Source organism: Dipodomys ordii, unplaced genomic scaffold, assembly GCF_000151885.1.
Source record: "Dipodomys ordii isolate 6190 unplaced genomic scaffold, Dord_2.0 Scaffold34, whole genome shotgun sequence".
Classification (NCBI taxonomy): Eukaryota; Metazoa; Chordata; class Mammalia; order Rodentia; family Heteromyidae; genus Dipodomys; species Dipodomys ordii.
The window spans coordinates 9,297,212-9,310,001 of NW_012267250.1; positions in this window are offsets into that span (position 1 = coordinate 9,297,212).

Consider the following 12,790-nt stretch of genomic DNA (forward strand, 5'->3'; position numbering starts at 1 on the left):
GGGGAACTTTGAAGCAAACCTTTCTTCTCTTCAAGAATATCAAAGGATACAGGTGGACCTATTGCAACAATGAGATGTACAAGATGTTTTGTCGAAAATGAATTTTACAACTTTGGCATGGGGGTTGTGGGGGGAGAGATGGGAAGGGATGGTAAGGGGAAACAGAGGAGAAGGCAACAATGCTTGATAAGAAATGCACTCATTACCTTGCCCATGTAATTGTAATCTCTCTGTATGGTATTTTCACAATAACAAAATCATAAAAAGAAAACAATAAAGCAATGAGCCATACTGTGAAAAACAAACAAACAAACAAAAGAATATCAAGGAATGACTACATTACTATTTGAAAGGTAGAAATGTAGATTTTTGGGTCAGTAAATGTGTGTGTGTGTGTGTGTGTGTGTGTGTGTGTGTGTGAATGCGTGTGTCCTAGAGAGAGAGACACACACACACAGACAGCAAGAATAACAATGTTCTAATAAAAATGCTGAATACAATGAGAGTGTTCACACTCTCCTAAGGTTTGCTGTTTCTGTTGTTTACATCAACATCTGCTTCTACTTAGTCCAAGCCCACAGATGTAGTAACAACTTTAAGAGTTCTGTCTTCATAAAAACAATGAATATACCCCAGGAAAACTCAAATAATTAGTCACTAATTAATGTTCCAAAACATTACTTTTAACACGTAACAACAGACATAACACATTTGCCAGACTTTGTATTAGTCCCGAAGATGACTCTTTCTCAACTGGACACAAAGAAGATAATTTAATAAATTTCTCTAAGCATTGAAATCCTTTTAAGGATGAATGGTCAAATCAATACTGTTTTTTGGTTTTTAAAGTAAGACAATTGAAGGAGTTATGAACACAGTATGTATTTACTGCAGAAAATTGAATTACAATTACAATTCTACCATTGAAAGAACACTTTGATATTTAATATAGGCCAGGGATTACAATGTTGTCTGGTGATTGAGCTTTGAAATTGGTTACCTAGAACCATGGCAGAATATTCATCATTTATGATGCCTTTTTTTCTTCTTTCTGAATCTGAATTTAGTCTCAGAATTTTTCTCAATAGAATGCCAATGAGATATATAATACCTGATAAAAAATTGGCCTGTGAATAGAAGTATTTTTTATTTCTTGTGCTTCTCCAAAGTCCTTTCTCTAGGTCCATTCTTAACTTACATGGAAGCATATACATATTATTTCATAAAATTTACTGATTTGACTGCTTCAAAGCATCCAGTTGTTGTATTAAAGTGATGCCATGTAGCCCAGTTTCTGTAAAAGGTACAACTCTTGAACATCAAAATCAAAAGATTTTTTTTCTCTGCAGCTTCAGGGTACGGTGGCATTAGGGTAAAAAGTTAAAAGGACTTATACAGACGATTGTAGAAACCAGCTCTGACAACGAGCTTTAATTCGAACAGTTTAAGTGCAAAAATTTTCAAAAGGAGACTTTTGCAGTGAAAATACTTAATACTCAACATTTCGTGTTAAGTCTGCATGCTTTCCAAATAAGGTGTCCCCCGTCCTTCTAAATTACCAAGTATAAAAACCGTAATGTTATATGTTCCCGAGGGGCAGAGAGTAATTCAGACATGAAGTAATTTTAATAGAAATCATTCTTCTTTTCTTGGCAAGAGAAGAATTTCAGTAGGAATTTTTCAAAATTACAAAATATCCTTCCCTGGGGGATCTATGCCTCCACTTAGCAGATTTCTCATTTCATTTAACACAAATATTTTGATCCTCAAGGGGAATTCTGCTCAGTTACAGTTTCTGCATTACTGTCTCCGAAAGATAAATGAGGTGCTTTCCTCCAAAATGGACACAGGAGAGGTAAGGTGGGAGGGAAATGATATAAATCCCAGGAAGAAAGTTCTAAAAACAAACCATTTACCAAAGCCCTTAAGAATGGAAACAATCTTCCATTTCTATTTCATTTTCTTCTCAGAATGTTTTCAAACAGAAGAGGTTCTATTTTTTTTTCTTCCTGGGAAAATTAGCCTGAAAATATGTTGAAGTAATAAAGAAAAGAAGACAATTTTGGAAAGCAGCTAGTTCTCTCTTCCTTCAGATAGCTGCAATAGCTTCATGGATGGGTGGATAGAAAGAAATGTTGAGGCTGAATTTAGACTTAGTTGGAAAGGGCTTGTTTAAGCCATGTTTAAGAATTCTGGGTAAGGATGCTTTCCATTTGCTACCCTGGACTAGGAGATATCTTTAACAGTGGTAGCATACCTATAAAGGAGACGTGATTTATCACCAAAGCATGTATCCAACCATACTTGGCCCATAAATTGTTCTGAAATATATTTACATATGTCCTTACAAACAACCACTAAGAATGCTATCTTATCCAATTTTTAATTCCAGTTGGGGTTTCACTCCTTTCAAAACAATAGGCGAATTATTTGCCAATGCTGGAAGATGATGTGCAAATAAATTACACCATAGGCACCAATATAGAGCCCTGAAGAAAACAATGAACTCGAAAGGGAGAAACTCCAGAGTGATAGCCCCATGACACTAGGAAAATGCTTAGAAGCTGACATTATTTCTATGTTCATCAAAATAGGTGTCTCCCTATTTTGACTCCAAAAGATTGATATTATTCTAATTTTCGCATTAATTTTTGAATTAGTGTACATTAATCATATGTGATAATTCTATCAATGTGTAAAGATTTCTTAAATAGATTTGCCCCTCCATTGTATGTTCATATTCTCCTCACACCTCTTCCTCTTTTCAGAATTTGGTGGGTTTCATTATACTGTCTTTATGTATGTAGGCAGCACTCTGTGATCTTCTTCACCCTTTAGTATTGACATTGCTTATCAACACCAGTTTTCTTTTCTTTTATTTATTTGTAATTTTTTGGTGGTAATTCCTTTCTTAGTAGGTAAAAGACTGAAAGGTTCAGTGGAAAAGTCCCTAGATACGCTTTCAATTAAATTTTGTTGCCTTCAAGTGCATTCAGGTTCAAAACTTGCTACCCAATCCTTCCACAGTCTAACCTAAAGCATCAGGTCTCAGGTCTCTGAACTTGAATTAAAAATGTTACACTCTAAAAACATGAAGCCACTTTTCATCATTTTACCCCTGAGATGATCATAGTGGCTGAATGTAGCGTGATCAATGAATGTTTTTTTCCCAGCAGTCTAAGGTGAGTAGCACCAGGGGACATGGCTTAGATGGGCTCATCAGAGCTCTGCTCCAGTTGCACAATCTGTCTCTCATAGATGCATGGTTGTTATAAAATCTCAGGGTCAGAACAGTCCTAGCATATGAAAAGCCAGATAACCCAGTGATCTTCAGTTCCTAATGAAATATTCCAAGTTTTATTGCCTGAAGGATTGATGTCAGTGTCCAAGGTAGTTGCCAGATGTTTTCATGTTAATCGAGTGCCCCTTTTGGATGATAAAGAAAGAGCTTTCTAAAACTACAAGCTGCTGTTTAAAAATTTAATTATTTTTTTGAAGTGGAGATTTTATGATCATTTAAGTTCTAAGAATTTTTTTCTGATGTGATATAAAAAATACCCACCACTACTTTAAATTAGACTTTAAGTGAACCTCTTTGTAAGGAAGTAAACTTTAATTAAGTTCACTTCTATTTTTCTATCATCTGCTGTGACAATGATAGACCTAGCAGAAGTCACTCCAAAGTCAAGCACATCATTTAAACTGATCAAATGAAGGCAGAATAGGTGTTAGATTTTTCTGTGTCCAATTTTCAGGATAACTAGAGGCTCACTAAATCAGGTCATTTTTGCAAATGTGTAGAATATATCTCTCAATGTATGAATTAAGAAAAAATTGCTAGATTAGTATAAATCTACTTCTACTCCTGAACAAATATTAAGAAATAAAGTGGTTATTAATATTGACACATGACAGAAGCAAATGTATTTTGAGTGCATACTATGGATCAGACAGACTTTCAATCTTCATGACAATTGCAGAAGATAAGAAAAGGACTCCAATGTCATAGAAAAGTAAAACAAGGCTCATAGAGTTTGAAGACTTGCCTAAGAATGCATAGCTTTTTCATGACAGATAACAAATTTGAAGTCGTTTGTCTAAGTCCAAGTCCCTCATCTTCCCCATTTCTTTATGCCAATCTCCCTCCAATAGTAGCATTTATATAGTAATTTGTAAGTAATAAAACATATTTTCCTTTATTCTATTTCATTATATTCTAAGAATTTCTCATTAGGGAATGTGACCCCCGTCATTGCTTTCTGAACAGAGAATGGAGATTAACATCAGTAAAGCAGCTCATCCAAGTTCATGCAACTGGGAAACGACGGAGCAAGGTCCAGGCTTTACAAGTTTTGGCCTCTGCGTCCTATGCTGCTATCTTTATACTCTAGACTTTTAAGACGTCAGAGTCAGAGAGTTGTCAGAGCTGTCACCAGTGCTACTTTCCTTGGGTACAACTTGAACTTCGTTAGGTTTATTAAGAGCTTATCAAGGATATTGCATCAGGCACTTCCTTTACTTGCTCTGCATTTCCAGTATTCTATGCATGCACAACACTGACATCTACTTCCAGGCAAGTTCTTGGAAAATAATAGGCAATTCATATATTAATTAATAAATGCATAAACAATCATAAGCTTTACTTAACATTTATTCTGCACCAAAAGGATTATAACCATGATTTGTGCCCAATGCCTTACCTTAATACTTGGATATTATTTATACTCTTGTTAGTTCTAAGGTAGAAGAATTCTTATTTATATTTGACATGAGACAAACATGGGCAAGATGGTATGGTAAGTCAGTTAGAAGAAAGCCGAAAAATATTGAGTGGGTCCAAGAAAAATGATCAGTTCGTGTCTCTCTGACATTTTACTAGAAGAAGGTGTTTGAAGGCAGTTAACATGTTTTATTTTTAACTACTTCTTACCTCTCCACCACCATTGCCTAAAGGTGTCTATAAACAATTTATTAATCAAAGGTTATGGATGGGCTGCAGGGCACCTGTGTGCTTCCTGATATCGACAAGAGAATAAAACACATTGTGCATTTTCCTGGAGAATAAGACCACAGATTTTTGTTAGATCATTGGAATGCATGACTTTGCAGGACAGGTAGCCTAAGGTGACTCTACACCATGATTACCTGTTAAAATACTTCATTCAGCCCTTGAAAATTATGGATGGCCCTTAGTGGACTGTTATATCAGAATAGCAAGAGGAGAGATGTGTGATAGAAGGCAGTCCATAGTTCATACATAGTGTTGTCAAACACCACTGGGATATAATATATTATTGGCATGTGATTTGAATAAGGAGAAAAAAGAGAAATGCCATATACATGTTTCTTGAAGGTGGAAGACAATGAGGAAATTTATTGAAGCAAATTATTTGTGCACCCCCAAACTTACTGTTTTTGCATTATGCTTTCTGTTTCTGCCTTTAAAAATGCATTTGCTTTTTCATGACAGAAGTTCTCCTTATAGGTTGCTTTAGTTTATCTATAACTATGAAGTTATATGATATGGTGTTGTAGTTTGGATGAAATCTTATTATTTTGGTTGCATCCAAGAGAAATCAGTCTGACTAGCTGAACCCTAAATGGGAAGCCAGGACACGCCTAGCTTCTGGGAAGGTCAGGACAGCAATGATTCCTGGAGTCCATTAGTTGCACTTCCAAGGCCTTAAGCTGTGCATTCTTGGAATGTATGCTCTAAATCTGATAGGCTTAGGTGTCTTCCATTATAGTCAGCAGTAGCTACAGCCACTGAGAACTCACTTCTGTGAAGTCCTTTTTGGAAACAATTCCAGGAAAAGGATTACTTTCAGATAAGCTTAGCAGTCACGTGCACTGAAGTCATTTCTATTCATTGATAAATCTAGATGTAATCCGGTCTAAGACCAAGTTTCAATAAGTAAAAATCCAGGGGGGAGATGGAAGGCACCTATTAGATGAATGCATTTATGGATCAATTGTGGCTTTCATGAGAGCAAAAGGACTGGGAATTTTTTTTTCAGAATTTACCCTAAGAAAACTGAGAAAGGATCCATTGTAAGCATATAACCAATTAAAGCATGGCTAAATTGGTGCTGGCAAGCCATAGAAAAGAGAGGGCCAGAACCTAAGGCAGGGTTCCTGAACATTTGGCACTACTCATATTTGGGTTCACATAATTCTCTCTCTTTCTCTCTGTGTGTGCATGTGTGTGTGTCCTGTACATTTTAGGATGTATTGTAGAATCCTGGCTTTACCTCACAGATGTCATGCATGGATAATATGTGCTCAAGTATTGTCAAATGTTCCCTGTTGAGCAAGTTTACTTGTGGTTGAGAGTCACTGATGAAGATTCCATGCATTGTGGTAGTGGCTAGACTTATACATAAGCTGAAGGAGATACAACCTCCTTCCTTCTAACAGGTCATAAAATAATATGGAACAAACAAACATAAAGAGAACTAAAAAATAAATTTTGTTCTTTATTTGTATAATTGGCACCTGAAAAGTTCCCCAGACCACATTAACTACCCAAATGGTTATTGAGTAAATTAATAAAAAGAACATGGCAATTATCTTTGTGAATTAAGAAAAATTTGATAATCTCAAGGAAACTCAATATTTAATGGATGTGATAATACTCATAGGATTATAGTGTGAGTTAAATAAAACACCACTTCTTAGAACAGTACGGGACATTTAACAGAAATTCTAAAATAGAATTGTAAATCGCCAGTTGGAACATTTTTTTTTTTTCTGGGAGTGGCTGACAAAACTTTACAACTGAACAATGAGGCACAGTGCCAGGCCTTCTAGATTTAGGGGTAGTGTTGACATCCATTCCACTACAGCTATAATAAAGAGAGCTCAATCCAGCAGCATTTCCCCATCTTAACCATAGGAAAGAATGCAGAAAGGTGAATGATTCTTCCTTCGGTGGAGTAGAATCTACCTCATGCTAATCTTCTACAGTCAGAACTGTCTAAGAAATTCACCATGGTAAACAAGGTATGGGTGATACTTGCCCCTTTGAAAACTGTAATGTATAATGTTGCAGAGGTGTGGAAAAGGACATAAAGGAGAGTACATACAAATGATGGAGAAGCTAGGAGTTGAGGACGGAAACATCTGTAACAGTGAAGAAAACCTGACGGCAGCTGCAGTTTAAATTAATTTCCAGGCAATGGTATAGGTAGTGAGAGAGCGAACTACTTTTAAACACTGAAGACAGAGAAAGAGACCAAGTGGTTTCAGCATCTTCCACAGAGAAGGATCCTCAAATATCCTCTAAAACATATAACAAATGTACCTACACAATAAATGTTCGAAACCTGGTGTTCTCAAATACCTAAGTACTTCTCAATAGAATCAGCCGCAGAAAAGAGTCAGAGAACTCATTTCCACATAGACACGGATAGTCCAATTATGTGAGTCAGAACCTACGGCCATCACAGAACTACACAAAGGATGAGCTGATGAAAAGTAGGGCCTTTGGTCTAAGGATCCTTAAATTCCCCTAATTAGAATCAAGATTGGTCTCTAAGCCCAGGGCAAGGCTGAGCCTGAAGTGGATGAGATTGGAGGTCCACAGGGCAGAAGGGTGGACATGTCGGTCATTGCCTCAACCCGGTCTCACAAATGTTCTTGCATTGTGTAATTGCTGATCACACGCAGAAGCCCAGACTTCTACAGGAAAAAAGGGTCTTATCTTGTGTTCTATCAAGAGCACCAGAGGGAGTCTTCATTTCCAAAGGTAATTGCCACAAACGTGTTACACAATATCATTCATTACTTGTTAGGATTGAGTGTTGAAAGTACATTTCACAAGATAATGAAGTTGTTCCCCAGGACTAACATAACTGGTTATCTGACTCTTAGGCTCATCCCACATTAGACATATTACACACACAACTGTCAAAATAAATAACTTACTTGGGATGTGTCAGAACTCACAACAGGCTGATGAGAAATGTGTGGAGATGTAGAAAACAAATCAGGGAGGCTGAGCGAGTGAGGGGAAAATAATGGTCCGTGTCAGCAAGGGGACGCACAGCATGAGAGATGAAAGCCTGGTGAGATTTTAAAATGGCCACGTTCCCGTTCCTGCAGGTTTCAGTGAACAAATAGGGCCACATGTGGTCACACCAAAAATATCAGTTTGAAATGAATTCCTGGCTGCAGTGGTGTCTCATGAAGCTGGCTCTGTAATTTACAAAGGTGACAGCCACAGCCATAAAGCTAAAATGGGGGTTTTCCATCAGGTAGCTTGAGACAAATGGGGAGATTGTGTACTCATTGGGAAAATACATTTTTGTCAGGCCACAGGTGTCACTAACAACAACAACAACAACGATTACTGCATCTACTCTGAACAGGAAGAATTGTACATATGGATTTGCAATCCTTCTGAATAGAACAGTGTATTGTACAGAAATATCAGGTAATATTTAGTTTCCAAGAGGAAGTAATGTGACAAAGGAGGCATAGAAAAATATAATGATGATGATGATGATTATGGAAGGAGAATGAGGTGAAAGAGGAAGAAGAAAAGAAACAAATCCCAACTGCCTAGCTAAATAAAGAAAAGGTGAAATGTATTATATACAAGTTATTTTTTAAAGTAATCCTCAATTAGAACATGAGGGCAGGAATGCCCCATTTGTTAAGAAATGGAAAGACTTGGAAAAAATTATCTTAAGTGAAGTAAGCCAGGCCCAAAGAAACATAGGTCCCATGGTCTCCCTTATTTGCAATAGCTAGTATATGTCTAGGACAAGCAGAAAAGGTCAAAAGCTAGGTACATATGACCTTATAAGATGATATTAAGTGAAATAAACCCCAAGATAGGGACACAAGTGGTTTTTCATTCTTGCTATTATTTTAAATGGACTTATAATGTACTATGTGATTTTTAAAATTTCTTTTGTATGTTCTTCCCCCACGGTATAACCTCTGTTTTCACTGTATTGGATGTCAGTGCCCTGCATCTTGTATATACAATTTTCTAATTTGGGAAGGGGAAGGGAAATAACAAAATGCTAAAATAAGGATCCAAGTTTACCTATTGTAATAATGATATGTACAAGACACTATGTTGAAAATGAACTTTACAGCTTCAGGGGGGAGGGAGTAGTTGGGGAGGTGGGGAGGGAAGGGATGGTAGGGGCAAAACAAAGGAGGAAGTAACAATGCTTGATAGGAAATGTACTCATTACTCATAGAACTATAGCCCCTCTGTAGAGTATTTTTACAATAAAAACATGCTTTTATATATATATATATATATGAAAATGAGGTCAGGGTAGGAGGTGGTTATGAGTATATTTTCAAGAGCTGACAAAATGATTTCAATGGCAGCAGCCATCTGTCATATGCGTCATCATTATTGAACAATACTATGTAATAAACCATCCTGAGTGACATCAGCAATGTGCAGGCACACAAGAAGCTCCAATCTGATAGAGCATCACTCAAGCCAACTGATCACGTAGAGAACCCATATCTCTCTGTCTTGAACTGATAAAGACTAAGACATGTGTAAGTAGTTGGCCCAATTGTTTGAGGCTCTGTGTCCCCTCCCAGAATCTGGAACCTTTCTATCTCTCAGCTAGAACAATGACAATTTAGGAACTTTTGTGTTTAGCAATTAGAATCTCTGTTTTACCCAACATAGAAGAAGAATGAATAGAGAAAGAGATGTAAAGAGAGCTAAGGAGTCTTTATTAGAGTTTATTTTTTAGCATCTAGCAATATGACTTTTATGAGTGTGGCTATTATTATAAAATGAATACAATACACAGAGTCAGAGCAGTGGAGAAAGAATCATAGATGTTGGGAACAGAAGGACATAGATTTAAACTCAATCTAAGAAAAAAAATTGATTTAAATCTTTGACTAGTGAATAAAGAAGCTATATCTTGTAACTTAGAAAAATGAATTAACAAGTTAAATATTAATTAAATAACTGGATGTTCTTACGTGGATGTTTTCTATATATTGGAGTTTGTGTGGAAATGTCTAAAAGTAAGCGGCTACTCTAAGCTGGTCATAATAATTTCTCCTATTTACCCAGGAAGAGGTGAACAATGGGTAAAGTTCTTATGTATATATAGAGCAGTAAATGGTGAATTCGGACTTTGAACTAGATCAGTCTGATTCCAAAATCTCTGCGCTAAACCTTCATGTAAAAATGCTCAGCACAGCCTCTGCCACCAACAGAATACTTAATAAAGAATCACCTTTTACAACTCCCTTAATTCCATTCTGGAATAAGAATGAACGTAAATAAAATAAAAGAACTATTTTTGTCAGTGCCTTTTAATCTTGGGAAGTATAAGATGACCTGCCAGCTCTCTCAGAAAGTATGCCTGGAAAATTGTGAAGATTTTCATTTTATAGGGAAATAATCAGTGAGTAGAATCAAATGCAGTAAAACTTTTCTTATCGGAAAAAGACTTAGGGAAAATCTGCCTCTACAGTGTAAGATTTCTTGGGGAGGTCCCACTGGTCTGCTATGGTTTTTAAGACACATGAAAGAGTAGGCTATACTGGAAAAATGCAAGAATCATTAGATTTTCTAACAACCCTATTCAATAGATTCAAAGGTATTCATTGTGAAAGTAGAAACAATATCACATGAATCTCAAATGAAAAGTTCTTATTTATCAGAAAAAGCTTGAGTGGAACAAGTTTAAGAAAAAGGTTTTAATAGTCTGCCATCATCCAAAGTTCCAGTCTCAATGTGCTTAGATATTCTATATCCTTTTGCAATTTCCTGTTTTTGGTATAAGAAACCATGAACATGTTAAAAAGAGATAATTTATCAGACAAAGCTCCTATTAAAGAATTGTACACTTGATTTCTTAATTAGATGAGTAAAAATTACTGATAACTGGCTAAAGGAATTAAAACATAATAGTAAAAAAATAGGTCAAGTCATTAGCAACCTATTTTTAGGACCTGGCAGGCTTTATTTGTTTGTTTATTTATTTTGTCAGTCCTGGGGTCTGAACTCTGGGCTTAGGCACTGTACCTGCACTCTTCAACTCAAGGTAAGTGCTCTACTGCTTGAGCCACAGGGCCACTTCCGGTTTTCTAGTGGTTTATGGGAGACTTTCCTGCCTGGGCTGGCTTTGAACTGTGATCCTCAGACCTCAGCCTCCTGAGTAGCTAGGATTACAGGCTGAGCCACAGGTGCCTGGCTTTGTTTATTTTTTTTGTCTTAAGAAGAAAGAAAGATTAATCTATTTGTAGAACTTGACCATAGCTCAAAGCCATTTGCCATCACAGGTTAACAACCTCTGTGCAAATTTTTAAGTAGTTTATAGGAATTTTTCTAGATACCCAGACTTTTGCCTCATCACTAGATAGAACCAAACATCTTCAAAGGGAGATGAGAAGTGAATTGGATATTGGCTTTCTGGATTTTTAAAAAAAATATAGTTTTGTCAGGTGCTGTTGTCTCAGGCTTTTAATCCTAGCTACTCAGGAGGTTGAGATCTGAGTATGTGATTTGAAACTAGCCCAGGCAAGAAACTCCATTGAGACTCTTATCTCCAATTTACCACCAGAAAATCAGAAGTGGAGCTATGGCTCAAAGTAGTACAATGCTAGCCTTGAGTAAAAGGAGCTCAGAGATAGCACCCAGGACCCGAGTTCAAGCTCTAAGACAGACCAAAAAATTATATTTTTATTATCTTTAGTTGTACAAGGGACTACCATTCAGTAAATCAGTTTCTAGTTACAATGCATCTTGACCAATATCAGCATTCTCCCCTTTGTCTTAGAAAATAAATCTACTCAAAATGCTAAATGGTGAGAGAATGAAATGAACCCAGTGATGAAACCACTTTCCCAGGTCAAACAATCTCACATCTGGAAAAACTAAACACCACATAAAATCTTCTATTTTAAGTATTCAATTCAGTGGTATTAAATATATTCACCTCCAACATAAAATTTTCTATTTTAAGTATATAATTCAATGGCATGAAATACTATCATTATCAATTTTTAGAACTTTCTTATTTGAGAGAAACTTGTGACCCCCTAGAGCTAATACTTTAAAAATAGAAAACAGTTGTGGATTTCAGCAAGTTGCAACAAAACTACAAGAGTCCCTGATACACTTTTACCCAGATACTTCCAATGATGAGAGGTCAAAGAATTCTAGTGCTAAAAACCTATAATTACTTTTTTGCCTTAAGAACCATTGATTATCTAGGAAACCAAAGAATCTGTTGAAACAAACCTAAAGACTTAGGAATTATATCATCATTCTAAGTTTTTTACTCCTGACATGGAAGAATTACAGTCTAATGTGATAATGCCATTGATTATTAAGATTAAAACACCATGAAAAGGGACAGTGTGTTTTATTTTTCTCCTAGACTAGAATAAAGCTACTGAGTTATGATCTTTATCATGTCAGAGAGAATGTGGTCAGGGTTGAGTATCCCTGCTAATTTTAGGCTGAGCTGAATAAGAAAATCCACTTACCAGCAATCTGGATAATCCATTGCCTATTCCTTAAAAAAGAGACATCCCCAGTGTAGCCCAATGTTGCCAAATAAGTCCAAGAGTATTTAGGTTTTCTAGCCTCAATGATAATGAAGGACAATATACATGTGAGTTTGCAATATTTCTATATTAAAGAGTCAGACAATATTTCAGACACTGTAAGCCTTGTATTCTATCTTAACCACTCAATTCCACATTGTAGGACAAGAAATGGCACAGACAGTACACAAACAAAACCAATGCATGTGCTTATGCTCCCTAAATCTTTATTTACAAA